The sequence below is a fragment of the Aegilops tauschii genome, chromosome 4 (assembly GCF_002575655.3).
Source record: "Aegilops tauschii subsp. strangulata cultivar AL8/78 chromosome 4, Aet v6.0, whole genome shotgun sequence".
Classification (NCBI taxonomy): Eukaryota; Viridiplantae; Streptophyta; class Magnoliopsida; order Poales; family Poaceae; genus Aegilops; species Aegilops tauschii.
In genome coordinates, this window is record NC_053038.3 from 377,708,772 (window position 1) to 377,714,771 (window position 6,000).

The window sequence follows — 6,000 nt, forward strand, 5'->3', positions numbered from 1 at the left end:
AGTAATTTCAAAAAAATTCCTACGCACACGCAATATCATGGTGATGCATAGCAATGAGAGGGGAGAGTGTTGTCCACGTACCCTCATAGACCAACACCGGAAGCGTTATCACAACGCGGTTGATGTAGTCGTACGTCTTCACGATCCGACCGATCAAGTACCGAACGCACGACACCTCCGAAGTTCTACACACGTTCAGCTCGATGACGTCCCTCGAACTCCGATCCATCCGAGTGTTGAGGGAGAGTTTCGTCAGCACGACGGCGTGGTGACGATGATGATGTTCCACCGACGCAGGGCTTTGCCTAAGCTCCGCGACGGTATTATCGAGGTGTAATCTGGTGGAGGGGGGCACCGCACACGACTAAAATATCGTATATCAAGTGTGTTCTTAGGTGCCCCCTGCCCCCGTATATAAAGGAGCAAGGGGGAGGCCGGCTGCCCTAGGCGCGCCAAGGAGAGAGGGGGAGTCCTCCTCCTAGTAGGAGTAGGACTCCCCTTTCCTAGTCCTACTAGGAAAGAAGGGGGGAAGGAAAGAGAGGGAGAGGGAGAGGGAAAGGGGGCTGCGCCCCCCTCTCCTAGTCCAACTAGGATTCCTCTTGGGAGGGGGCGCGCCACCTCATGGCTGCTGCCCTCTCTCTCCCCTCAAGGCCCACCAAGGCCCAATACTTCCACGGGGGGTTCCGGTAACCCTCCGGCACTCCGGTTTAATCCGAAACTTCTCCGGAACACTTCCGGTGTCCGAATATAGTCGTCCAATATATCAATCTTTACGTCTCGACCATTTCGAGACTCCTCGTCATGTCCGTGATCACATCCGGGACTCCGAACAACCTTCGGTACATCAAATCACATAAACTCATAATATAACTGTCATCGTAACTTTAAGCGTGCGGACCCTTTGGGTTCGAGAACTATGTAGACATGACCGAGACACCTCTCCGGTCAATAACCAATAACGGGACCTGGATGCCCATATTGGCTCCCACATATTCTACGAAGATCTTTATCGGTCAGACCGCATAACAACATACGTTGTTCCCTTTGTCATCGGTATGTTACTTCCCGAGATTCGATCGTCGGTATCTCGATACCTAGTTCAATCCCGTTACCGGCAAGTCTCTTTACTCGTTCCGTAATACATCATCTCGCAACTAACTCATTAGTTACAATACTTGCAAGGCTTATAGTGATGTGCATTACCGAGTGGGCCCAGAGATACCTCTCCGACAATCGGAGTGACAAATCCTAATCTCGAAATACGCCAACCCAACAAGTACCTTTGGAGACACCTGTAGAGCACCTTTATAATCACCTAGTTACGTTGTGACGTTTGGTAGCACACAAAGTGTTCCTCCAGTAAACGGGAGTTGCATAATCTCATAGTCATAGGAACATGTATAAGTCATGAAGAAAGCAATAGCAACATACTAAACGATCGGGTGCTAAGCTAACGTAATGGGTCATGTCAATCACGTCATTCTCCTAATGAGGTGATCCCGTTTAATCAAATGACAACTCATGTCTATGGCTAGGAAACATAACCATCTTTGATTAACGAGCTAGTCTAGTAGAGGCATACTAGTGACACTCTGTTTGTCTATGTATTCACACATGTATTATGTTTCCGGTTAATACAATTCTAGCATGAATAATAAACATTTATCATGATATAAGGAAATATATAATACTTTATGTAACGCCCACGATGCGGCTATATCTCCCACGTGTCGAGGCACGACTTAGAGGCATAACTGCATAGTGGTTTTGTCGCAAGAAGGGTCATCTTCACACAATCCCATGTAATGAACAAGAATGGGATAAAGAGTTGGCTTACAATCGCCACTTCACACAATACATAAATATAATTCATACATCATCCAAAATACAAACATATAGACCGACTACGGTCAAAAACCAGAAGAAAATAAGACAACCCCAAATGCTAGATCCCCGATCGTCCCAACTGGGCTCCACTACTGATCATCAGGAAAAGACACATAGTAACGACCACGTTCCTCGTCGAACTCCCACTTGAGATCGACCCCATCATTTGCACTGGCATCGTCGGCACCTGCAACAGTTTTGGTAGAATCTGTGAGTCACCAGGACTCAGCAATCACACACCCGCGAGATCAAGACTATTTAAGCTTGTAGGAAAGGAAGGTGGAGTGAGGTGGAGCTGCAGCGGCAATAAGCATATATGGTGGCTAACATACGCAAGAGAGAGCGAGAAGAGAAGCAACGGAACGGTCGTCATCTAGCAATGACCAAGAAGTGATCCTGAACTCCTACTTACGTCATACATAACTCAGACCGTGTTCACTTCCCGGACTCCGCCGAGAAGAGACCATCACGGCTACACACGCAGTTGATGTATTTTAATTGGGTCAAGTGACAAGTTCTCTACAACCGGACATTAACAAATTCCCATCTGCCTCATAACCGCGGGCACGGCTTCCGAAAGATAATACCCTGCAGGGGTGTCCCAACTTAGCCCATCATAAGCTCTCACGGTCAACGAAGGATAAACCTTCTCCCGGAAAGACCCGATCAGTCTCGGAATCCCGGTTTACAAGACATTTCGACAATGGTAAAACAAGACCAGCAAAGCCGCCCGAATGTGCCGACAAATCCCGATAGGAGCTGCACATATCTCGTTCTCAGGGCACACCGGATTGTCCAATCTTCTGATAGGCCAGCCCAGAGTTGCCCCTGGTGGCCACCAGCGACTGACAGTTTAGACCAATACTTAGAGGAGCACTGGCCCGGGGGTTTAAAATAAAGATGACCCTCGGGCTCGCGAAAACCCGGGGGAAAAGGCTTAGGTGGCAAATGGTAAAACCAAGGTCGGGCCTTGCTGGAGGAGTTTTATTCAAGGCAAACTGTCAAGGGGGTCCATAAATCACCCGACCGCGTAAGGAACGCAAACTCAAGGAACATAATCCCGGTATAACAGTAACTAGGGCGGCAAGAGTGGAACAAAACACCAGGCATAAGGCCGAGCCTTCCACCCTTTACCAAAATATATAGATGCATTAATTAAATAAGAGATATTGTGATATCCCAACATCCATTTTCCGACATGGAACAAACTTCAACTTCACCTGCAACTAGCAACGCTATAAGAGGGGCTGAGCAAAAGCGGTAACTTAGCCAAACAACGGTTTGCTAGGAAAGGATGGTTAGAGGCTGAAATGGCAAAATGGGAGACATGATATAGCAAGTGATAGGTAGCGGAGCATGGCAATAGAGCGCACAACTAGCAAAGCAAAGATAGAAGTGATTTCGAGGGGTGGTCATCTTGCCTGCAAGGTTCTCAGAGTTGTCGAAAGCTTGATCCTCGTAAGCGTACTCAACAGGTTCCTCGTTCACGAACTCGTCTCTCGGCTCTACCCAAGATAAGAACACAAACAAACGGAACCACAATCAACAACGAGAAATGCACAAGCAACGTGATGCAAAACATGTATGATATGCAAGATATGATATGCGATGCATATGCGTGCTCCGGAAGGAAAATGATGAACATGGCAGTAACTTGGCAAACCAAGCATGCCACTGGAAAGATGAGATGATTTCGGTCGAAATCGATATAAAGATCACCGGAAACGGATGCACGGTTTGCAAATGGCAAGCAAAACAAGAATGACATGAATCTGCGATAAACAGCATGATAGCACTTAAAATGCAACAAACAACAATGCTACAGCACCCCAACATAGCAACAAAGCATATGACAGTAATCTACAGGAGATGCTTGACAAAAGATGAACACTGAGCTACGGCTAGATCACAACATATCAAGCTCAAACAAGCATGGAAAAAGTGCAAAAGATAACAGGTTCACAGACTCTGAAAAACTGGACATGGCAGAAAACAGCATCAGGTAGCAATGTTTAGAGCACGAAATCAACATGCTATAAGAACTTAACATAGCAAAACAAGGCATGGAAGTGTTCTACTAAATGCACAAGACAAAAGTCCCTTACTGACCATAAGCCAAAAAGGACCAGAAGATATGATGGCAAGCATGTAAACATAGCAAGTTTCGTTATCAGGTTTCAGAGCATGGCAGAAATAATAATATGTAGGCCTCTTTGTGAGCTTGATGCACTCACTACGGAGTAGTTCATGACAAAACAAGCATACCTACAGCAAGATGGCAAGTTTATGAAGCTAACCATGGCAAGAACAAATACATAGCATGTATGGATCAACTACAATAAGCTTGGCAAAAATGAATATCATGTTAAGAATCTGCCAGAAATATTTTATAGCAAAAGGAGAGCAAGATTGAGTCATGCTATGTCACTCCATAATTGCAAACAATTGCAGGAATAGATCAATTACAACTATAGCTACAAAACATCCTTACTGAACATCTCCAAAATATGCATGGATCTCTCTGTAGCATCAAGTTTACATGGCAACAAAATAACAGCAGACAAGGACTTGGAGAAATCAGTCCCAGAAATCAGAAACATTATGGAGCCTACTTTGCATGCTTCTGCTAGTTACCACAGAGATCACAATAATACATGGACTACACCACTGGAAAGATGGCATGGCATACTTCAAAACACATGTAGAGCTCATGCTCATAAGATGCACAGATTAAATGATACAAAAATGACAAATCTCCAAGTTCTGATAAGAACCAGAAGATAACAGCAACTAGCCCTCTTCCAACAGAGATTTGGGCATCAATATGACCTCTAATGAATATGGTGCAACTGAACAAAATGTAGAGCATCACGAGGCGAACAATTTGACATATTACACGCGCAAATCGGAGCTATATGCAAGGAGTTATGGCATCACGAACAGAGGCACATATCGTAAGATTCACAGACTTAGAAATATCTCGGGGTTCGAGGAGAGGTCAACACACGTACAGTACAGATCGAGATCGATCGGATCTGGCGCGAGCCCTCGCCGGAGAAGAGGGCGGAGCTGGCGGCCGGCGACCGGAGGCAGAGGAGGCGAGGCCGGAGGAGGAGGAAGCTCCGGCGGCGAGGGGCCGGCGGCGGGGCGGCGCGGCTCCGGTGCGGAGGCGGCGGGGCGAGGCGGGGCCGAGCCGGCAGCGGCGCGGGCAGGTGGCGGCGGGCGGAGGCGCGGGCGTCGGGCGGCGGAGCTGTGGGCCGGGAGGGCCGCGGTCGGGCCGGCGGGCCTCGGCGGCGCGCGGTGACGTGGCGGCGCGGGAGAGGTCGGCTGCGGCGGCGGACGTGTCCGGCCGACGGCGGACGCGTCCGTCGGCGCGGATGGAAAATTTCTAGGGTTGGACTACGCGAAAATCTCGGGGGGTCTCACATATTTATAGGTAGAGGGAGCTAGGAGAGTCCAAATGAGGTGCAGTTTTCGCCCACACGATCGTGATCGAACGACCTAGAGCATGGAAGAGAGTTTGGTGGGTTTTGGGCTGGTTTTTAGGGGGGGTTTTGCTGGACACTCAAATGGACATTGCGGATGCCCGGTTAACCGTTGGAGTACCAAACAACCTCCAAATGGAACGAAACTTGACCGGTGGTCTCCGGGTGGTGTAATAAGGCCACTTGACAAGCCTCGGTCCATTCCGAGAAAGTTTGACACCCGCACACGAAAGAAAACAAGAGGAATGCGCCGGAGGAGATAGGAGCGTCGGATTGCAAAACGGACAACGGGGAAAATGCTCGGATGCAAGAGACGAACACGTATGCAAATGCAATGCACATGATGACATGATATGAAATGCATGACATGAAAAAAATGCAAAACCAAAGACAAAACCCGACCACGGAGGAAATAACATAACACATAGCCGAAAATGGCAAGAGTCGGAGTTACAAATATGGCAAGTTACATGCGGGGTGTTACACTTTATTATTGCCTCTAGGGCATATTTCCTTCAACGACGGCAACGCCGACCCCGCGGAGTTCCTGCAGCTCTATGAGCTGAGCATCGAGGCGGCCAACAGCGACGAAAAAGTCATGGCGAACTGGTTTCCCATGGCTCTCAAG